General features: G+C 39.1%; 1 protein-coding gene across 1 annotated transcript in view; it reads left to right on the forward strand.

Moving 5' to 3' along the window:
• The first annotated feature begins 6589 nt into the window (after nucleotides 1–6589).
• The window catches only part of fcho1 (FCH and mu domain containing endocytic adaptor 1), an 88117-nt gene continuing 69740 nt past the window's right edge, over nucleotides 6590–24966 (forward strand). The window contains exon 1 of the mRNA XM_059340501.1: nucleotides 6590–6669. The gene's annotated coding sequence lies outside the window, so the exon portion shown is untranslated. The remainder of the gene's footprint in view (nucleotides 6670–24966) is intronic.

The raw sequence follows: 24966 nt of genomic DNA on the forward strand, positions 1-24966 counted from the left end.
GTGGCTTATCATTGGTTGCAACTAATGCGTCACACAGCCCTTCTCATCAGTGAAAGCTGTGGTTCATCTGAGAGACATTGTTCAATTTAGGAGGCATTTTCAGGAAAAAAAAAAAAAAAAGGATTTAAAACAATGTATGAAATATGTTTGACAGATGTTGACAACTAGTTCAACATTTTTGTGTGTAATGACTCAAGCAATGAAATGAGGACTATTAGTTGGAATGACTATCCAGCATTCACAAGTATAGTTAATTTTGACTGACATGACATAAGCAAATAATAAAGTTATAAAACAGCAGAGAATGTATGAAAGCAATTGATGCATGTCCAAAAACATTTGCAATTTGTTGGGAGGGATGATGCTACTATGATGTGCACAAATGACTAAATGTTCTGGAGGTTGAACTAACTGTTGTGCGAATGTTAATAGTGATGTGAAAAATGCACCAAAGCAATTGAGAAAAACTGTAATTTCTGCAGTAGTTTGACATCTAACAGCTCAAGAGAAAAGACTTTCTGCACTCAGTCTCTTTGCAAAACTTTTAACTGTCAAGCTTGTAGTCCAAATTAAAGTTGACAACTGGAAGTTTTTTTTTAAAGATTATTTCTTTGGCATTTTTATGCTTTATTGAAAGTGATAGAGTGAAAGGGGGTGATAGAGGGGAAGACATGCGGCAAAGGGAGCTCAGGCCGGATTCGAACCTGCCTCCGCCGCAGAAAGGACTCAGCCTTAGTGGTAAGCGCTCTACCAGTGTGAGCCACCAGGATGCCCCACAACTGGAAGTTTTGCACCTGTCTGGAAGATATTCCCCCCTTAAAAGATAACTGACTTGATGGTCTCCTGCTCCTATTAGTTCAGACAATTTAGAAAGTGAACGTGCTGTGATGTCGCCCAGAGGCAGACTGGAGGTTATAGAAACCAGAGCGTGAATGTGGTAGAAAAGGTATGAATAAATGTATGATTTGTGCATTGTCCATGTTCATGGTTTGGTATTTTGAGAGGCCCTTAGAGTCCTTCACTGTCAGCATGCAGTATGTGAGGAGGCCCTTTGTGCTGGAGGCTGTAAATGTTCCAGACTCCCATGGTAAATATTCTGGATCGAGGGTTACACAACATTGTTTTGCCTCTTCCAAGGTGGTGTGATTGTATGTGGTTCTGTATATGATGTGGGACGAACTATATAGAGCTGAATGAATTTAATGTTACCTTTAGTTTATGTTGTATCAACAGAATATAGGACTGATATTAAAATAAGGACAACTGTGGTTCGCGACCTGAAGTACAAGTTTTGCTCCTCAGTGAATGAATGACTGACAGCATGCTCCTTGAGTGGGGAAATCCTTAAAATATGTGTAAAATGTTTATCTCTAGTCATGCATCTTATCGTTGTAGTTTTTCTGCACAATCTGAAAAATATAAGCAGCATTAATGTTCAATCTTTAAATGTACCATCTGACCATCTTTTTCTTCATGTATAATGATATAATTAACAGAACATAACATTATTAACACAACAGATAAGTACAATTATCTTTTTGCATTTCTCCAACGGACATATCTGTATATAGCCTCCCACTGTATGTAGCTATTTCACTTTATCTTATCTTATTGTTAGTTTGGTCTTTTCCTATTTTATTTGTATTTTCATATTTTTTCTTCTTTTTTTTAAATTTAATTCATCGCTCAATCAGGATTTCCCTGGTGTGTGATCAGTAGAGTTCTTATCACTCTTTCTATCTTATAATTTCTGATTAATCTTGATATTTTCTTTTCTTTTATATATGCTATTTCAGCTGACTGTTGCTGCATTGCTCTCTTAATTTTGGATGTATCTTAGTTTGCTTTAGTTTGATTTGCACATTTTTCAATCTGTCAGTTCATGTTTTTTTTATAGTGTTTTATTTTTAGTTTGGGAGCAGGTCTAATGGCGGCTGGCTTCCTTTTTTCTTTCTTGTACAGTATTTTATGCCTTTACATTATAAAAAAGTATTACGATATTAAATGACACAGTAGAATATCAATCTACTGAGGCAAGAAGAAGAAGACTATTTTTCCTTACTATGAATGCTAAACAGGACATATAATAAGTAACGCATACTTTAAGGAAGACTTACTGCATACATGGCAAGTAACAAAGAATTCATTGTGGAAATTTGCATTTTTTGTAGGTTTGTTTATTCTTTGTTGCAGGCCAGTGAATATCAGTAAAACTGCTGTTTGTTTAGATAAGAAATCTCAAAGTTTATTGATTTTCCTATATCATTCATATTTATTGTACACTCAAGGGAAAATCATTCACAATGATTTTAGTTAATTCATATTTCTATTGGCTTTCATCTGTTATTGCAAATGAACTTTTCTCTTCTACAATCATGCAGAAAATAAAAAGGTATCATTGACCATGGGTGTTAACTTTAGCTTTCAACTCAAAAAGTGTCCTGATGCTTCACAGACATGAGCAGCAGTGTCCCTGATCACCTCCCTGCAGGGAAACAAGCCCACAGAGAGGCACCTGACACAGAGGGACAGCCAGCAGAAGGCAGTAATATCACCAAGACGAGACACAAAGCACTTATTATCACAGACGGATGTCGTACACACCGGATCTCCCAGGGAGATGAGAGGACCCCCTGCAGGGAGAGTCAGCTTCTTTTTCTGGATCTAAAACTGCGCCTGTGCTTTGTCAGCAGTGGCGGAGGCCATCTTCTGTCTTGGCAGCTTTAATCAGCCAGCCTGTTCAGAGAGCTCGACAAGAGGCAGAAACACGGAGACACACAGGAGGAGGAGAGGTGATGCAGAGCTTGTGGGTGTTCACATTGGGACTTATTTAGTAGATATATTTTGCTCTTGCCATTGTTCAAGTTTAGTAGAGGATCAGAAACTTTCTGGCTGGGTGCAATTCTGCAAAAAAGAACAAGCTGATTTGTTCAAAGAAGGATATTTTTTAAAAGCCTGCTATTATCAGAGGACAAGAGTTTGTCTAAAGCTCTAGTCTTTTGCAGTTTAATTCCTATTCCATTTAAAAAATAATAATTTAAGCATGCCACATTAGGCAGTCAAAAAATCGGTAATCACACAGCTACACTGCCAATTATTTGGTTCTTACCAAGATTAAAAAACTTAGATTTAGAAGTGTTAGATCATTTATCTTGTTTTAAGAGTCAATTTCCTTTTTTTAAGTGTTCAACATGCTTATTTCTAGATCTAAGTGAAATGATCTGTCCATGCAGCAAGATAATTTCCCTCAGATTTTGTGTTTTTATCTTGTTTTTAGTCACCCCTTTTTGCAGTGTATGAAATGACCAATCCACTGAAAGCCCTTCATCTGGTATCTGCAAAATCTAGATGAAATAATGAAAATGCTGTCGCAACAAATTGTCTACAGTGTGCTGATGTGATGAATGAAACATGATTACAAAAGACCTTTAGAGGGAGACAAATGAGAGCGTATCGGCCAGGGCATGAAGCAACACTCAGGCAGGGTAAGAATAGAAACACCAACAGGTGACAGACACTGATGAGACATAATTAAATTCGAGGCTCATTTAGTTTTATCTGAGAGATTTTTACCGTTGATTAAAGGCTTATCCTGCATTTCGCTTGTGCAAGCAGATGGAAGAAAAGGACACTGCCAGCAGACTGTTTACATAAAGAAAGAGCTTGTATACAACCACACAGCTTGTAATTCACCCTCTTGTATGTCATCTGACACTAAACATATGGATAACTAATACTCTGCATGATCTAAATGTTGTTTTGTTTATGTCTTAAGGGAATTTAAACCATCACAGACTATAATGTTGTCTTCCTGGCTGCAGTTCAATGCAAGACTGAAGGTGGGAGTGATGATAATCTAATCTAACCATCTCAGGTACTTCACAGGAAATGCATTCTAACTATAACCTTGTGCGGTGCAACCTCGCCGACTTTGACATTATGTTCTGCTGCACCCCGTCTTAATTTTAATATTGCATCACTAAGCACCATATTGAGCATCAACACCTCCAGCAGAGGCCTCTCACCGCTCACGTCTTTGATGTGTAAGAGCACCTGAAAGGACATGTGAAGCAGAAGCTGTGAGTCATAACAGCTGTGTCTGTGACAGGGCTCCCAGCGCCACCAGTTGCATGATAGAAAATGGCCATATTTTTAAATATCATTGGAAAAAAGCAACTTATGAGCTGCAACCTCAGTCTAAAACCACTTTAAATAAATTCACTACCTGGTTGTTGGCTGTGAGAACATAATACAACACAATTTCATACATTTGCAAAGAATTGAGCTCCTATAAGTCTAATACATACAAAATAGCATAAAACACAACTGACCCATTTTAAAGGCTTGCTTTTATTTGATAGTCTTTATTCAATGTTGATTTTCTTTTACAGTATTCAGTGATTCACAGTAAAGCTGAAGCTCTTAGTTGATACACATAAAATAATCTTCAGTTATTTTGGTAATCAATTGATCGCAATTTTTCCATGCAAAAAGTGCAGGAAATGTTGGTTCAGCCTCTAAAATATGGAGATTTCATGCATTTTTCTGTTTAATATCATATTAATCTGAATATCTTTGCATTTTGGACTGACAAAAAAGGACATTAAAAGACATAATTTTGCACTTTAAGAAGCTGGGATGGACCAAACGATTAATCAAGAACCTAACTGATGTCTTTATTCATAAAAATAATCATCAGTTGCAGCCTGAATCCACAGATGTTAAAATCACTTCCACTTTTCTGACCAGTTTCCTTGTTCAGACCTATAATCAATCCTCAGTTTTTCCCCTGTGACAAGTCATTAAGGAAAGGCTCCATGTGTGAAGTACAGCACTTTCTTGGTTAAGACCAGAAAATAACTGCACCTCCAGGACTTCTGTCAGCATCTCAACCATCTTATCTGATTACCATGAGGAGGTTAATCCAAAGGTACATATTTTCCTGTCACTCACTCCCTGAAATATATCCTGTGCAAGTATGATTGACATGCTGCCTTATAATCATTTAATCTGCAATTCTATCACATGCATACATTTTGTGATTTGCAGGTCAAAAACATTATTTTAATGTAATTTAAATAACCAGATTTCATGCAAATAAAAAAAAAAAACACTGCTTACTATAGGATGTGTGTAAATGACATATTTCTGCTTGAAAGTGAGCCATCAAGGATGACTATTATTTCTTTGCTAGAAATGCTTTGCTTTAATGTATGCTGTAACCTTTTTGGCCTACACAAATCATTATTCAGATTCACTATGACATTATTATTATTATTATACTAGAATTTTTTTTTACCGCAGCCATGTTATGAGCCACGTAGTGAGGCACATTTCTTAGTTATCACACTGGGACAGCGGGGACCCTGGAGCTATAACAGTGACTGAAGGAAAGGCCTGTCCCAAAGACACAAAACAATTTAACAAAGAGATTGTGTTGTGGTTAAAGATGACAGCTGTTGTGACTGTATGCAAAAGGTTGTGTATATGCATGTCTTTCTGTATTTGTGGTAAATAACGTGGTATATTTAGTGGATGTACAGAAGTCAATATGACAGATCAGCATTGATTGGAAAGTAACAAGGGGGAAAAGCTCTGTTCCTCTGCTTGGTTATACTTTCCTGATGTTGCCTTTTTTTTCCCACCCCTAAAATCTCACTGAACCAACAGTAGGTCAGTCATTACACTCATGAGCCAAACAATGTGCAAATCCACAGAAAAATGTAGAAATGTTTAAATTCTAGAGCTAAATTTTCCAAATACAGTATGCCAGGCTACATTGAAAAAATGTACAGACGGAAATATAAAAGATATATATTTAAATTTGACAAAAAAAGTTAAGAAAAAAACATGCAGTCTTGAGTTTGAATAAGTGTACAAATAAATATTTATTTATTTCTCAGCTAAACAGCCTCTTAATAAATGCAGGTGAACTCACTGACTATACCACAACATTAAATATTTGTTCATCGATGAAAAGAAACCTCAAAATACAAAGAGTCTGAATCAGGCTAAAAACAACTATGCAAGCAATTTGTTATAAATAAAACAGTTGCAGGATAAAGCAGACTGTCTGCATGTGCATACAAGCATGTTTCTTCATTCATATTTAGCCTCAGTCTGTGAATTAGTGTTGGGTATAAATACATATGACAGGTGGAGACAATTAAAACCCATTCAATCATCATCAAGTAGTTTCACTGAGAGGCTGGAACAGGCTGATACTGCCAGACAGTGTCGAGTTTAAAAAAAAGGGGGTTACAGAAGTTATTAAATGACTAAACTTTGCTTGTTCTTTGTGCCTAATCTTCTTCCAGAGAGGGAGGATATAGAAGCCACGTCCTTCAGCTCCCTCTCATTTCTTTTTACACGGTCTGTATTTTGTGGGCGTTGCCTCTGAGACAACTACCCAATCGGCTGCTCGAATACTCTCCAAGTCCCGCCTTTTTATGGTTGCTATGCCTACTACGCGTTTCTTCCTGACTGACGGATTCGGTGGCCAATCAGCATCGAGCAAGGCGGGAGTTTGCGAGCACACTGAAAACTGCCTGGTGAATTTCTACTACTACAGTCAAACCGCTCAGGGTGCATACAAGTGTCGGACCGTGGCTGCTGGAAGCACTGGGGATGGAAAATGTACTATAAACGCAGTTGGAAAAGTCTAAACAGGTAATGAGTCATTCACTCTCTTTTTTTATTCCCTTCTGTTACGTGAATATAATTCAGAAATTGTTGCGAAAGACTGAGCTAATGCTAGGTTAAAAATATCGAGTTGGTCATGCATGGCTGTGACATTGTTGAATTGAAACTGGCAGCACTAGTAGACACGTTTGTTTGTTTGACACATGAACGGAGGGAAATTTAGCTAACACCGGGGGAGAAACTTAGCGACAGACAAGTAAATGTGCAATCTGAAAATATATTGCATTTTAAACTTTCATAGATATTTTTCATTCTCACAAACTAAGGTATCTTTCTATGGAGGGATCCTGAATTAGCATCATCTGCAAAGGTTGGACAGGGTTGTATTGGACTGAATTTTGGTATTAGTCCTACTGACACACATCAGCCAGGGTATTTCATTAATTCCTTTTCCTGCTTGTTGGTGGATTTTAGTCCGTCATGGGGTATTTTACTAGAGAAGTTTATACAATCTTATGAACCTATGACTTGGGCTCTACCAAGACATGTTTTGGAGGCTAATACAGATATTTTATAAACATGTTCTATTGTGACCAAGGTATGTACTAGGTTAGGCATTTTACAGTTTGCAAAAACTTGTCAGTGCTTTCTTGTGGATTGTTTATATTGACCTCATATATTTGCAGTCCTGTGCTGCAATGTTTGGCAGCACTAGTATATAGATTATATTAGCTATGATATAAATATGATTTAAACTTAGATTATTTTAATGCTCATAAACTAATATATCTTTCCATAGCGGGATCCTGCCAAGGTTGGGCAGGATTTTATTGGACTGAATTTTGGTATTTGTCCTACTGACACACATTAATTTGGCATTCTGGCTCCCAGTCAGAGGGTATTTCTGTCATCTGATGCTAACTTAAAGTCATTTTTGTCAGTGGGTGTGAGACTAAATTATACTAGTCAAATAGTCCTACTGGGGATTTTTACTAGAGACGTTTATACAATTCATCTTATATTGTGACCAAGATATGTACTAGGGTGGGCATTTCACAGTTTACTAAGACTTGTCAGTGCTTTCTTGTGGACTGTTTATAAATGACGTCAAACACATCTTTTAATTTCTGTGCTGCAATGTTATGCTTATCGGCCAACACATGCCCATTACTGATGTATCTGTGATAAGGTGGCATTGGCTGATAATATCAGATGTAACAGTCAGTACTAGCTGCCTTGAATGTTGCTTGGGAAAAAGTAAAAGCACTGAATATTTAACTCAGCAAGCCCACAAACAGAATCAGAACCAGTTCTGGGTTTACTGCTGGAGATCACAGATCAGAGACCCAGAGTTGGGTTTCTAGGTTAGATGGAGAAAAAGCAGCTCATGCCTATAAATATTCCGTCCAAGATATCCTATGTGAACTTTTAGAGATATGGCCGGTATGTGATGCCTTCATTGGAAAAAAGTACTCATCCTTGAGACATCCTGCTCCAAACTCTTGCAAACAAATCTACTCAGGAAAGATCAGATTAAACAGAGCTTTTGATAAGAAGTTGTTTGACTTTAACATGATAATTCAGTTTGATCCTGTCTTGAATGGAAATGTGCTATCTTACTGTGTTTTATTCTAGTGACTACCCTGGTGCCTTTTTCTATCATGCAGTATCATTATCTTTATCAGATAGGCCCCTTTTTGTTTTAAAAGACACAATATGTAAGCCATAAAGATAGACCCGCTCTTAAAAATACAAAACAGGAGTGAAGCCTGGCAACACTATCAGGTTGGACTAGTTGGCCTTTTAAAATGATGAAATAACACTTAACAACCACTTAATTTGTTAAAGTTTTCACAGTATATATCAATAATATGTGTAAACATTGTATTGTAAATGTGTTTATGTCTCAAATCTTCATGGTAAAATGATGCATATTGGGGCTTCACTGTGGCGTACTTGTCTGTGACCTCAACATCCTTGATTTCCTCCCTACATTTCCTGTCTTGCTCTATTGTATGTTTTCAAATGCAATAAATATGTGATAAAAATGTATCTTTAAAAAAAAATAGATTATCTATGATGTCAGTCAGTAGTATAACTCCACTTTGCTGGATTCTATTAATATTTTACAGGGTGAAATATCCCTAAAAGTAGTATTGATCGTTTTGGTGAGTTTAGGGTTTTGAGGTAGGCACATGCTTCATTGCATCTCTTTCTGGAGGTGCAACCACTGTCTGTCTACACCAAAGCAACCAGACTGGAATTCCCCTTTTAACTGCCTGATAGTTTAATGTACAAACCGCTATAACACACACCAAAGTATTTACATCTTCACACTGCAGCACAGCTTTCTTCTTGTGCTACAATAGACTGTCTGCTGGTGTTGGGTTTTTTTTCCCGCTGCCTCTGAGAGTAAATGGCAGGAGTTGAGAGTTGAGTGCTGCCAGGTCTTTGCGATATCAAAGACGTAAACATCGCTCTCCCTTGTGCCTTGACTTCAACAGGAGCTAGACCTTTTCTGTTCTGAATGCTCAGAAAGTGAGTCAGGACGAGTGGGATGAAGAGAAAGGAGACAGGCTGAAGAGAAGGTGTTCACTATCATCAAATGAATAAAAGGGCACCGGTGTTTGGTTGAAGAGTTATGTTTTTCTCACCTCTTCAGTTTACAACCTTGGCAGGTCATGGGTGCTGGGTAGTTCTTGGCGATCGATATTCATTCAAGACTGTTTTCTTGTGTTTGTCTGCTGAGGCTTGTTATAATGTGTATCTAAATGTATGATAATACCACAGCTTATATCTCAAACTAGAAGGACTTGTATATTGGCTTGAATAACAATGCTTTGCTATATTATTTTTGTTCATTTTCATTTAGCTTTTTGCTGGGTTACCTCTGCTGCAGAGGTTATGGGTTCGTTTTGCTCTGTTTGTTTGTCAGTGGAATTGCAGAAAAACTGCTGGCCAGATATTCATGAAACTTGGTGAAATGTTGTAGGATGAGTTGATGAAGAACCCATTACATTTTTGAGCAGTTCTGAATCACAGGGTGGATAAACAAACATTGTTTTTCACTCTAGTTAACATTGTGAGTTGGTGGCCGTGGACTTGGCAGAGGTCTGCACACTCTATGTGCTCTTCTAGTTGATTATTCCTTATTGCTGATGAGATACAGAAATGTGAGCTTCAGTGAGAATTAACCCCAAATATTTAAAGCTTTGAAGGGGCTGGGGAGTACGGTAACTTCTCATTCAGCTGAAGCTTTGAAGCGTTCAGGTCAGCCCTATAAATATCTAAGCAAATATTAGATGGACTGCTATGAAATTTTCTACATTCATAGTATAAAGAAGATGAAGCTTAATGAGTTTTATCCCCTGATCTTTCCTCCAGCTCTATTGTGAGGTTGACATTTGTGTTTCAGAGTTAAATATTTCAACCAATATTGGATGGATGACCATAAAATATGGTGTAGACATGTATGGTCTTAAAAGTTTTGTGACCTTCTGAATTTTGATCTTGTGCGACCATCCAGTCAAAGGTTAATTTTGTCTAATACAATGGTTTAGCTTTTGTTGAAGTTGGTGAACATCTTGCAAGACAAAGCACCATAAACCTTAAAATCTAGCAGTTAATCTTAAATGTAAAGATCTACACTCAGTTGGAGCTTGCACATTATATTGGCTGACTGAAGGAGCTCCGGGCGGGACGCTATTGTCACTTTACCAAAGATTATAATGAATGTTTTATGGTAACACATTGCATTGTTCTACTAATAGGTCAACAGTGACCCCACATTGGGTGACATGTTTACTGGATTTACAGTAATGCCAAGACATTGGTGGAGTAATGAAAATGTAGATGGGAGTCTGTAAGAGTGCTTAACATCCAATATAAAGCTTGGGTATTTTCAATTGCCAGTGTTAAAACATTTTATTTTAAATGTGCAAAGTGGAGGTCATTTTGAATTTCAAACACAGGATTTGACAGCTGGTGTTACACTGTCAGATTGACTGTCTGTTTGATATTTATACAATGACTCATTGGTGTGTTTTTCTTGAATGGTGAACTTGTTGTATTCTGCAAGATATATTGGTACGATCACAGCAAATGAGTAGAAAAGCTTTCTAAAACCATAAGAAGAAAGGACACTTGTGAGTCACTCCAGTTTAGATATGCAGTTACAGTTAGGCAGTCAGAGAAAGAGGCTAGCCATCTGATGTCATGGTAAAAAACACCAAAACCAAAACCTGAACCTTGCTTTCTACAGTCACAACCAATTAATAAACCACTAACACTTCTGTAAAGCCTGATGCTCTTTGAGTCTGAGTTTTACATCTCCAGGCACGAGCAATTGCAGCTCACAGAAAAAAGGGGAAAGACAAGGAGAGAAAAAAAAGTAAGCGAATATGAATAGCTCCCCAACATTCATGTGCACACTGCATAGTTAAGCAGCCGGACTCTTCACCTTCTCTGATGTCTCCTCTTTCCCACTCTTGACCCATAAGGATCTAATTACTTTTACTTATTGGGACCCTGCCTCCCCCATCCCCTCCCCTGCAACACATTGTATGGTGCCAATGACAAATATTAATTATACATGTGCAGCCTCATATGTAGGCTAGAGTGCTGCAAGGCCTTCCTCTGCTTTGCCAAGCAGGGCAGAAGCCAGGGGCAGGGAATATGAGGCAGGAAACAGTAAAGCTAACCTGTTACAAAATGAAAACACAAACAAAACTCTTTCAATTTAGAGCTCTGGAATTTGCAGAGCAATACATTTCGAGTGTAATGATGATTACACATCTAAAAGTTGAGGTGACAACAGCTAGTGCCCTGCTGTGAAATTGTCTACCTTGCTAAAAACTACAATGTGCGCCTGAGGTTGTGATTAGGCCCAGCCAAGTTCTCCTCATGGCAGATGGGAGGATCCTGGGGCAGACTGGACCTGGATCTATTTCTGGGTTACTGGATCATTTTAGGAATAATGACACACATCACACACAAATCACACACACATAATGATCTACACATCATCGGTATCGACAGAAAAGGCTTTAATATGAAATATTGGCCAGACTTTTCTGCCAAAATGACAGGCCGGTAAGATGATGCGTGATGCTAGTTAGGCTTGGGCATTATACGTTTTTTTTTAATGCTGTCATAGATTTCACCGGGGTCTACAGTATATGACGGTATTTGTTTGTGTAAAAGAAAATATGGCCCAAAAAAGAAGCTTTGTGTGTGTCCCATAACGGGCACAGATTTTAGTTTTAGTCCTGTAAGTTGCCATGTTTTTCAGCTAAACTGTCTAGATACTGATCTCTAGTGGTGACTGCTGTGCATTACACATAGAGAGCATGGCTACCAGTTTAAATAAATTGAATAAGCAGCCTCTCCATTTTTTTTGGAAGGTAATGAAAATCCTACCGTCTGGATTTCTGAATACCCTGGTATACCGTAATACCAGAATATCGCCCAAGCCTTGTTACAGTGAATGTGTACATTTTGACAAAGCATTGTATTTTGTGTTTGCACCTGCCAGTGGGCCGTATGAACACTATTCGACTGTGTTGTATACAATATCAACATACTCTTATGCTTTTAGAATATCCCTGGAATGCTGCGGTCTAGAGTCTTACTTAAAATTGCTTCTATACTGTTGTAGCTTTCCAATGAGCATGCCTGTGCATCACAGTGCTGAGGCTATACTGTAGATGCATTGTTGCAAAACGAGACAAAGAAATGAAAATAGGAAATAATTGGCCAAAATGAGTTGAAAAATATAGCCAGAAAACAAATATTGTGCATCCCTAGTTCATTTTGTGCTCTGCTGTACTCAAAGGAAAACAGTGATTAGTAGCGGTGAAAGAAAATTATTTGAATTTGCTTAATGGCAGCATGGAGGGTGAATTCAATTTGAGTTTATTTTCATTAAAAAGGAATCAGCCTCAGCCAGGAGGAGGGAAACCTTGAATATAATGACATATTTATTCATGTAAAGTTTTGACTACATAATGATGTTCATGATTTAGTTCATTTGGTTCAAAATGCTGCTTTTTTACTGTTTGCTATTCACTATTATTATTCAAAGAAAAAATATCAGATAACCACAGCTGAAACAATTAAGTTCAGAGACACTATAAAGCTACAGCATTTCAGCTCAATCTTACTTCTTTAAAAGTAAGTTATTTAAGAGAAGACAACTAAAAACATTTTTACCAGAACCCTGCCTGGTTTCATTCCTCACCCTAACTAGTTCAATCTTTAGATTCTGTGTCAGGAATGATTTGCACAAAACAACTTCAATTGGAGGTTTTTATTTCAAATAATTAACTTAAGACCTACCTCAACCAATAACCTGTTCTAACTGTTTTGGTAAAATAATGTAAAAAATAAAATATATTAACACAAATAAAATAAAGAAAATAGAGAAACTACCTAAGGAACAAAGCCTGATTCAGATTCTGTAGCCTATTTAGTGCACAGCTTCATGTCCTATCAGAACACCTAATTTTTCTTGGCTTCCTGAAAAACAACTCAAGTGCTCTTCATAAGGGACCTCCTTGGGTTCAGGCCCATTTATGGATAGTCTTGCTTGAGAAACAGCAAAAAAACAGCCACAGACAAATCAGAATTAAAATAGGCTACTTTCCCCACTCGTTTTTTTTAATTTTTTTTATTTAAAGTCTAAACTTCTCTGTTTCCACCTCACCTGTTGTTTCAGCAGCTGCCTGTCTTACAGGAGCATTTTGTCTGCTGTCCTCCTCTATTTCTCCCTGAGCACCACTGTTTGATGCCTATAGAACATTCAGATAAATTAACGTTTATGAGCCATTTGACTGTTCAACTTTGTTTCAGACTGATACCTCCTCATGCTGCTCCTTGTCCTCTTGACGAGTCCGTTTTTGCCGTTAAAAAAAACTTTCAATACTCATCTGGATTAAAGCAGGAAACATTCAGAAAAACTACTGATAACTACAACAATAATATTATTCATAATAACTTAAAAAATGTGGTCTATTCTTTTTGATTTGACTGTGGGCATAGTAGTCTACTCTATCCCCTCAAATATTAGGGCTGTAAAGTCCTAAATTCTTTAAATATATCACTTTATTATCATTTTAAACCCTTTTAGGTGAGAAAGTAGCCATTTAGATCCCCAGTGCGTCGTTAATTTGTCTAAATACCAGCTGTTTACAATTTTGTTCGGACGAATTCGGCGCTACTCAAGCTAGCCGTCGTGAGCAACGCACTTCCGGTTACATTCACAAAAATAAAACGCCCGTTGCCCTTTATAACGTTAGAATTTGTGCTTTTACTTTGAAAACAGGAAGCGAACCTACCCTCGATGTAGCTAGCTTGAAGCAGCCGCTTTGACTGCTCTCGTCCATAGACTGTATATAAATAATGGTTTGTGGACTGCCCGTTGGAAGCCTCGAGTTCAGCGTTACACTCGTCGCCATCTTGCGTCGCCATCATGTTTCCGATAAGCAGAGCAGACCATAATTGGACTGTGGCGGAGCGCGAGGGATCTGACGACACTGACTACACGCCTCTCTACACCGGCAACCCGACTGAGAGAAGCCGCTGCTAATTCATGTTAGCATTAACTGGAGCATTAACTGGGATGTTAGTTTTGGCTAGCAAAAAAACAAAAACAAAATGTGTCTTTCTTACCTCAGAAAACTGAGCAGCGACTCCTTGGAGTGTCTGTTAGTCCAACCAAACACTGAACAAGACATTTTACTGAACAAAACTTTCAAATAAACTGTCATTAAGTGAAAATATAGTGTGAAAGGGTCAAAGTTATGAGACCAAACCGCTAAACGTCCTCTTTTCTATCTATATAACGTTATATATAACTTTATTGACACGTTGCCGTGGATACGCTCTGCTTCTCTCCTGGTGACGGCTCGCCTTGTCAGTGACCTGTCAATCAAAGCTAGAAAAGCCCCAAATCATACGATTCTTTATCTTCTATTTTCTTCTAAATGGGGCCATTATCGGAACTATTGACATCAAATTGTCTTGAAGAAGATTTTTTACTAGCGATTGAGACCGTAATGTTGTCCCTGAAATTTTTTTCTGAGGTAATAAATCAAGTGAGAAGTTTTCAAATTTAGCACTGAAATGAATGGGCAGATTTCTTTTGCAGCCAAACTTAGCACCCCCTACTGGAATTTTCGGTGAATTGCAGGCTTTATGCACTTCCTGGTGGCTTCCATGCTCAGGCACAGAGATTGCCGCCTGCTCTCGTCCCGTTAACGGCATTTAAGGAAACCATTAAATATGCCTTAACGTTACCGGAGAGTCTTGACAGCTCTAAGACCGGCCCGGTTCACTGTAAAACATTTATTTATTGATGTGAATGGTGTGTTTTCTGTGTGTTGGCTAACGTTACAGACGTTACAGTTTTTTTAATCCCCTAGAGAGGAAAAAAAAAACCAATGATTTTGTGGCGGTCGGTCTCTATTCTGTGGCGGTGCGCCACAGAATGGTCTATGTGTGGGAAACACTGAAGTTCATTAATCAATGGACAGAAAATGAATCTGCAACAAGTTGTTTTAGCTTCTCAAAAGGATTTGCTGCTTTTCTCTCTCTGACCTCATTGTAAATCGCAAACCAACAAAACAAGTCATTTCCATACAAGTTGTACTCTGAAAATTATGGTGTATATTTTTGTGTGTTTGGGGATTTTTGTAAAGCAAAGATTTCAGTTTCATTTATTAACGTCTGACAAGGCAGGTGCAGCCTTTCAGTGAATCCTGAAAATACAGAAAATATAAAACAGGAAGTAAAACACATAAACCCTTAATGTTAAGAAAACAAATGGCAGATTAATCAATAAGGACAGCACTTATTGTTATGGTTATGCTTGTGTATTTCAAATGCTGTCTGATCTTTTTTGATATAACAAATGTCATATAAAAGGAGTTGGGGGAATTAATGATCATTAACAGAAAATGATCTACAAGTGTTTTGATAATTAGTTGATAATTTAAGTTCAAGCTCTTCTCCAATGTGAGAATCACTTTTTTTGTGCTGTTTTTCATTATTTAAATTGAATACTTTAGAGTTTTGGAGTGTTAGCCAGACAAAACCAGCAGCATTTTTAAAGATACTTTTCAAATAAACCCTGACGTTATAGTAAACCGTATAATTTGGGGATTTGGACTGTTACAATTTGATGATGTAAGATAGCCATTTTTCACCCTTTTTTGATGATTAAGTGTAAAAAAAAAATCAGCACATTATAATAGCTAAAACACTTGTAAGTTGCCGTCCTCATTATATTGTTGCTTGGCTTAATAGCGACATGGAAAGTTGTTGGCAGTGATTCCAAGGTTTTTCAAGTATAAAAATGAGAGGGAGTCTGGTTAATAGGTTACTAAATATAGAAGACCAAGAGATGTAAATGTGTCCTCAGTGTCTCCTCAGATGCAATAAACTGCAGTGTTGTTAGACTCGTTCTTAATCCACAGCTGCAGACATGCTCATCTGTAGCTGTGTGTGGACGTCGACGTGTGTTGTGGGAGTGTCTGCTGTCACGCTGTGTGCGCTCTCACACAGCTGGTCATGCCAGAGCTTGGAAGTGATGCCCGCCTGGCACGTTGTCATAGAGTGGACTGGACTGGGGCTGCATGCTGCAGTGACAAAAGCACATTCAGGCCAGGACAATGGGGAGCTGACAGCCTGGGTTGTGTTTATCACTCTGCTCCCCTCTCTCTCTCTCACTGCCCTCCTGTCTATTGTGTTTGCTGTTTCACTGTTTCTCCCATTCGTTCTCAAGCACTGAAGGCTCGAGCACGCGCTCACCCAGCAGCCTGTATATCGCTTTAAGAGAATAAGCTCTGCGCAGTGTTGCAGAAGCTGCTTTAGTCATTAAATACAGGGTGTAATTCTGTCATCAAGTTGGCGCTGATGTGATTGTTGGTTCCAGGATGTCATTGTTGAAGTGCAGGCTCTGTTTTAGTGTTTTAGTGCTTTTGTTGATGCACTCATCTCTGTGGGCTGTGCCGACAGTTTGTGAGTGCTGCTGAATTATCTGTTGATGATTGTAGCAATCATCTTTCTCTTCGTAATAGACACAAAATGAATCACCACCACGGTACTGCTTATCGAGTCGGATCAGGGTCTGATGCAGACAGCTGATATTTTGACTATAAGTGTATTGACTGACGCTGCGGTTTCTTTGTGAAATTTCTGACACCTTAAAAACAAAAATATTGATCAATTCCTCAGAGTCGCAAGTTGATTTGTTCCAATTGCAGTCCAACAACCCAAAACCAAAATGCTTGACCTCTGCAGAGATCATACAAAAACCTTTCAAAGCTTTCAATGGATCTCACTTTACGATGATATTTATATAAAGAATATTTGGTATTTTCACCTGATAAATGACTTGAATGATTAATCAATGAACGTGAAATTGTTATAACTGAACTAGATTGACATTTTTTTAACGTTCATTTTTCCGTTTTCACATTCTTAAATGTGACTCTTTGCTGATATACTTGGTCATGTATGATACTAAAGTGATTATTGTTTGGTTTTAGACTGATGGAACAAACAGGAAATTTGAGGATGCCACAATGGTGTGCTGGGATATTATAATGGGGCTTTATATTGACCAAAAAAGCAATCCATTAATCAAGAGAATACTCAAAGTGATATTAATAAAAATATTCCTTTTTGTGCTCAAAGAGTTTATGATCTCCCTCCGTGTGTGACCTATGACTTGTTACCTAACGTGACCTAAATGTGAACTTTTGGTCACGTGATGAGCTCCTTTCATTGCATGAAAACCATGGGTTACATTGAAAGCACAGAATAAATTGAAAGTTGACCCTTTGAGTGTCACCATATGTTGTCTCCAAAGGTCAAGCATTTCACCGCTGCTGGTCCTCCTGGAGTTCATATGTCTGTCCTGAGAATCAATGGTGATGATGCAGACAGGTGGATTTAGCCGTTAAAAGAGAAATGTATAGAGAATAAGCATGCAGAAATAATCTTTTTGTCGTGCTCCTTTTGTGTCAAATCTCTTCTGACTAATGGAAGGAAAACGCAATTGAATGACATGAGTGCAGATCAGCTGAAAGCCTTTATTGGAGCTTGACTGATCGTTTCAACCCACATAGGTTTTATATTCACGAAATAAACTACTAAACATCCACAGTGAAGTCTTGCACTAAATTACCAGCCACAGCAGTGAGTCATCCCATGCTGGTATATATGTGGCAGAGGAGTGCAGAAGGCTGTCTGGTGGCAGTGAAGGGGAAATTAGGCCTGACACAAAATGATCTCTCCTCCACGCTTCGCCAAATCAGGTTTAAAACTAATACTGAGGGACAGACGAGTCGATCTGCAGTGCAGTAGTCTTCTCTGTAAGCCTCCAGCTGCACCATAAATTCAGTCTGTTTGCCCTTGTCCTACCTCTTAGTGCCTCAAACCTGCAGTTGAGAAGTAGAAATCTGACTGCATTGTTGCTGTGGTTTTAAATGGTAATGACTTTCAGGATTTGAGAAGCATGTTTGGACACTAGGGGCTGCAACATTTTAATTTCCCATTAATCTTCTGTTGATTATTTTTGTGATTCATTTACTTAAATAGTGAACTATGCCTATCACAGTTTCCCAGGGCCAAGGGAAATTACTGACATGACTGGTTTGTCAAAAGTATTGATACTTTTTCAAGGCTGCATGTTTAAAATGATTCTGTCTAAAGAAATTATACATTCAATAGTATCAAAAGTACCGAAGCTATTAACGAAAGCAGATGTACAGTCAGAATTTCAACCTGAGGCTGTATAGATGAAACAACGGAGAAGCAAACCAACTGGTCCTCAACCTGTGGCCGTAGTGTTGTTCTCTGCACAAACCCACCACGGTGCTGGAGGCAGAGCAAAACAAAACAAACTAGGACTGCAAGCAGTACTGAACGGGCCCTCGCAGAGTGGAGCCGTCGGAGGAGGGCACGTCGGGGTAGGGCACGTCGGGGGAGTCCCTATGCGTCCCAAATGGCGTGTCTCCTACCACTGTGCTCGGGGTATGTGTAAAACATAATACTTGCTGTAGCCAGCTGGGGGCGCTATGACTGTGTGTCAATATTGACATGTGGGTGTGTCCAGGGCTGGCCCCTCATCATGTGTGAGAAATTTGGGACAGATTGGACAATGTATGGTCAAGTTATACAGTCTTGTGTTTCATGGCGAGACGCCATATTTTGCCGCCATGCCACGCCCACATAGTGTGACCGTCGGTAAAGTTTTATACAACTTTTGATCCCAAAGGCTTTGTGATGGTGCTGACCAAGTTTGAAGAGAATTGGATAAAATCTGTAGGAGGAGTTTGTTAAAGTATGTGACCTGGAAATGGCCAAGAACGATGACAAGTGCGATATTTAAATGAAGATGGCGGACTTCCTGTAGGGTTTTAGGTATGGGTCCAAGAGGCTTTTTGGTGCGTCTCCACATGAAACACGTGTGTACCAAATTTCGTGTTTCTACGTGAAACCTACTGCTGGGGCTAGGCGTAAAAGATGTTACTTGCTGTTGCCAGCAGGGGGCGCTATGACTGTGTGTCAATATTGACACGTGGGTGTGTTCCGGGCTGGACCCTAATCACGTGTGTGAAATTTGGGACAGATTGGACAATGTATGGTCAAGTTATACAGTCTCGTGTGTTATGGCGAGACGCCATATTTTGCCGCCAGGCCACGCCCACATAGTGTGACCATCGGTAAAGCTTTATACAACTTTTGATCCCAAAGGCCTTGTGAGGCTACTGTCCAAGTTTGAAGAGAATTGGATGAAATCTGTAGGAGGAGTTCGTTAAAGTATGCGACGTGGAAATGGCCCAAAACAGCAGGAAACGCCATTTTCGATCCAAGATGGCCGACTTCCTGTACGTTTTAGGGTATGGCTTCTTGAGACTTTTTGGTGCGTCTGGTCATGATATATGTATGCACCAAATTGCATGTCTCTACGACATTCCTGTGCGAGGGGCTGAATTTTCTTGACTTTCAAGGGGGCGCTGTTGAGTCATTTTGCCACGCCCATTCCCGGGACCACTAGAATATGTAAATTTCAGCGGAGATTTATGTATATTCCAAAAATGGTGAGTTTTTGAATATGATAAAGCCCCCAAAAAGGCGATTCCAATTCCAGGATAATAATAATAAGAATAGACGGACCAATTACAATAGGGTCCTCGCACCGTTAGTGCTCGGTCCCTAACTAGGCCTGTAAACAGGACTGAACGGGACCGAGCCGAGTGGAGCAGTCGGGGGAGGCGATGTCAGCGGAGGCCACGTCGGGTACGGTGCAGTGGTCTCAGTCCCTATGCGTACCAAATAGTGTGTCTCCTACCACTGTGCCCGGGGCAGGTGTAAAACATGTTACTTGCTGTTGCCAGCAGGGGACGCTATGAGTGTGTGTCAATATTGACATGTGGGTGTGTTCAGTGCTGGACTGTCATCACGTGTGTGAAATTTGGGACAGATTGGACAATGTATAGTCAAGTTATCCAGTCTGGTGTTAAATGGTGAGACACCATATTTGTTACCATGCCACGCCCACATAGTGTGACCGTCGGGAAAGATTTGAATAACTTTTGATCCCAAAGGCCGTGTGATGGTACGGACCAAGTTTGAAGTTGATTGGGTAAAATCTGTAGGAGGAGTTCGTTAAAGTATGCGAGCTGGAAATGGGGAGAAAAGCTGAATATTGCGATATTCAAACCAAGATGGCCGACTTCCTGTTGGGTTTGAGGTATGGCTCCAAGAGGCTTTTTGGTGCATCTCCACATGATTCATATGTGTACCAAATTTCGTGTCTCTACGTGAAGCCTACTGCTAGGGCTAAGTATAAAACATGTGACTTCCTGTAGCCAGCGGGGGGCGCTATGACTGTGTGTCAATATTGAGTCATGGGTGTGTTTTGGGCTGGACCCTAATCGCATGTGAGAAATTTGGGACAGATTGGACAATGTATGGTCAAGTTATCCAGTCTGATGTTAGATGGCGAGACGCCATATTTTGCCGCCATGCCACGGCCACATAGTGTGAAGGTCAGTAAAGGTGTTGATAAGTTGTGTTCCCCAAGGCCTTGTGATGGTACTGACCAAGTTTGAAGTCAATGGGATTAAATCTGTTGGAGGAGTTATGTAAAGTATGCAACGTGGTCATTTGATGAAAGGGTGCGTGGATAAAGCATAAGGGGCGGGGCTTTATGAAATATTGTTATGTAGAAGTGTTAAGGGCTGGACTCTGATGAAGCATGACAAGTTTGGAGCAGATGGGACAAAGTATGTAAAAGTTATAAAGATCTGTTGTTTTTTGGCGAGACGGCATATTTTGCCGCCATGCCACGCCCACATAGTGTGACCAGCGGTAAAGCTTTCAATAACTTTTGATCCCAAAGGCCTTGTGATTATACTGACCAAGTTTGAAGAGAATTGGGTGAAATCTGTAGGAGGAGTTCGTTAAAGTATGTGACATGGAAATGGGCAAAAACAGCAGGAAACGCCATTTTTTATCCAAGATGGCCGACTTCCTGTACGTTTTAGGGTATGGGTTCTTGAGACTTTTTGGTGCGTCTTCCCATGATACACATATGTACCAACTTGTGTGTGTCTACGTGAAAAAAACCTATATTGTAAGGCTGTTTTGAAAATTTTCAGGGGGCGCTAGTGAGTCATTTTGCAAGGTCCTTTCCCTTGAATACCAGAATACGTGAATTTCATGGGAGATATATGTGTATTCCAAAAATGAGGAGTTTTTGAATATGTTTAAGGCTCCATATTAGCGATTTACTTTTGGTATGAATAATAATAATAGACGGATGAAAAACAATAGGGTCCTCGCACCTTCGGTGCTCGGTCCCTAAATATAACAAAAAATGTGTGACTTCTTTTTCATTTTGCTGTGGTATCGGTAGAGGTATCAAGTAAGTGGGTATTATATTTAAGTTTCTGTTGGTATCATGACAATCTTAGTCCAAAAAAAAGATGTTCAAAATACAACAGGCAAATCCTCACAACATAGAATTGGTTGAATTGCTGGAGCATTTAACTTTTTATTTAGCACCTTCACCAAACTAGATTTTTTAATTTTTTTAACACTTATAAGACAAAAAAGCATCAGCCTGAGCTCTGCTTTGTGTTTAGAGCTAATAAGTAAATCTAAGCATGCAAATAAGCTAAACTATGACAAACATCATAAATATTATTGTCTCTTAACATCAGCATGTTAGCATTGTCACATTGTATTTAGTTTATTGGATTTAGTGCATCCTCACAGAGCCATTTCATTGGCTGTAGGCTAATAGGATACTTACTTAGACTCGGTGCACACATTACAGCGCAAGTCATTCATTGCTAGATTCAGACTGATGTTGTTTTCACCCCCCACCTATGGCCATGTTGGTCGTAAACTGAGGTGTGATCGGGTGAATTGTTGGTTCAATACTGCTGAGGCAGTAGAATGCAATTGTGCTATTGACCAACAGAAATATGGTCTAAAGTAAATGGCCTAGTATGTTTCTGTTATTTAAAGGGTGCATTATTCAGAAAGTCAGATGTTCACTCTACTTTTTATATACACAGGGACACTCACAAGCGCTCCTCCTCTTCAGTTAAAGAGGTTATTGGTGCATTTGTTCATATGCAGTCAAATAGAGTTGTTTATAGGACGGATGATTGGGGAGATGGTGGAGGAAGAAAACCTGCTTATTTGCCAAATGCTCAATTAAAATAGCAGTGTACTTATGCTGGCCCAGCTGGCTAGTAAAGGAATTGGGAGATGATACTGACTAAATACAACCCCCTGACTTTGCATCCACATTCTGCACTCTTGAACTAGCAATAGTGGCGTAGGACACACCCTAAAAGCCGTGCTATGCAATTTAGTCCATGTGGTATAGAGCGCTTAAATAGGGACCTTGATCAGTCATTAAGACTGTTAATTTGTTTTCTAGCTATCAAGTAATCAACAAATTGTTTTTCTCGTGGACACTAGTTTGAAGCCTAAACTGAAAAATCTACCAAACTATTATACTCCGTCTTTGATGTTTTATATTTTATATTCCTCTCTTCAACCTGGCCTTGAATGTGTTGCTTGCTTTTTTGGGAAGCATTTTTATCTATCTTACTAATGCCACAGCCACTATGTAACTTCACTTTTTGTCTCATCTTTCATCTCGTCCTTCACTTGTTTGAAGGCTTGTTTATGTTTACCTTTCTTATTCTGCAATTTGACAGTGCTTGTTTTATCTCTCTGAGTCTCACCATCCACCCACCTTACTTCACTCCGCTCTATTTTTCACCTCCACCTGTCCTTTTTCTTTTTTGTTCAATTCCTCTGTGTCATTTTCTGTCTCCCTCCTGCTTTGCTTCCTGAGCTTGTGACAAATGTGCCTGTTCGGAGGTTAGTGAAGCATCTTTATTCCACATTCGGCTGTGTCATTACATTTAACCCAGTTACATTTTTATTTTGCTCTTTGAGCCTGAGGAGGAGGCACTTTCACCAACAGTGAAAGGAGAGACACTGGGTGTAATTCCTGTCCGGCCTCTCTCATCTCTTCTCTCATGCAAGAGAAGGGAGGGAGGAAGGGCAGGTGGAGGTGGTAAGAAGGCAGGAGTGTGTGTTGACCTCCCCATCCTTCCTCCCTGCCTCCCTCCCTTCCTTCAGAGAGACATCTGTTAGTAGATCGCTCTCTGGCAAAAGAAAGAAGAAATAAAAAGCAAGTGCTTATGGGTGAAGAGGATGCACCATTTATTTCCTGCAGGAATTAAATGGGATGTGGATGTTGTTTGTCTGCGTTAGAGAGTGTCTCGCTCTTCCCCATCTGCTTTTCTTGAGTCACATTTTTTTCTTGTTGTGAGGCAGCGTGAGGGTGGCAGCAAGCAGGAGAAGGGGTTAGAGTGTCACTGTTGATAAGGCTGATTGGCTTGTATCTTTGACTGACCGACTGTCTGTCTGTTGACGATGCGATCCTCACCTCAAACCTCAAACTTTCAGTTTCTTTTTATACTTTACTGTCTGTGCTGCTGCTGTCTCTCTGCTTGTGTGACTCTCTGACCTGTCACACATGATCATGATCATCTAGATTAAAAATAAGGGTTGATCTAGCATTATTTAATGTAAACAGATTAAACAGGATTACAAGAAATGGGTAGTATGTCTTTTTTGCATTTAATGTCTCAGAATAGCTCCTCTTTTTTGTAAAAGCAAATTGAATATGATTTGGCAAAACATAGATTATGTTCTGGATTTTTAGCAATGCTTGTGGTAGGGGTGGACGATCTGGCCCTAAAAGAATATCAAGATATTCCAGTGTATTTTTGCAATAATGATATTCTTGACGATATTAGAAAATACTGAAAACATATATAGAAAATATGATTTGTTTAGTATGTATAAAAATATAAAAATCTTACAACAAAATAGCAATAGACCAAAAATCAAAAATGTAGTGTAAAATGCAAATCTCAACAGTTGTACTCTTGACTCTTGAGTATTAGCAATTAACAGCAGAAAACCATCTAAGGGTTCCGGGGGCATGCCCCCCCCCCCAGGAGAAAATTTTAAGTAAAATGCATCAATCTTGAGCACTTTGAGGGCTAAATGTGAGCGGGAATTGGGGAGGGCAGCTTGGTAAATTCAGTGTGTGTGTGCGTGTGTGTGCGTGAGTGCGTGTGTGCGTGCGTGTGTGTGTGTCGATGCGCCCGCATGTCTCGGAGGAGGACGGAGAGGTGGGGGTCTGGGTTTTGACTGACTGACCGGTGACAGACTGCTGAGCAACGGCAACACAATGCAAAGAAATCTTTATATTATGAAAAGTGTAAATACACTTTCAGTAGCTTGAAATGTGACGTTATCGGGCCGCCACAGTCTGGGTAATTAATGGGAAACCTTTACACCACTAAGTCAAGAAGTATGAATGTTGCCAATATTGCGATATGCATTTTTTTAATCATATAAAAAATATACCGGTATTATCTTGAACCATACGATATGGCACACCCCTAGCTTGTGGTAGAGCTGAAGAATGAATCAAAATTTATTAAAATCGCAACATAGACTCTCCTTGCACGGCAGCAGGATTCACAGGAATATGTGTCAACCATTCTGATATAAGTATTGTGGTGCTTGCTCCTCCCAAAAGAAGCACACCATGATCATTTTATATATTAGATATATATTTATATTTATTTTATATATCGATTTAAAAAATATATTGATATATTTTTAAATGTGATATGGAATTATACCATATCGCATGTATTGATTTAGTTCAATTTTTTTTCTTTATATATATATAAATACTGCCCTTAC

The sequence above is a fragment of the Centropristis striata genome, chromosome 9 (assembly GCF_030273125.1).
Source record: "Centropristis striata isolate RG_2023a ecotype Rhode Island chromosome 9, C.striata_1.0, whole genome shotgun sequence".
Classification (NCBI taxonomy): Eukaryota; Metazoa; Chordata; class Actinopteri; order Perciformes; family Serranidae; genus Centropristis; species Centropristis striata.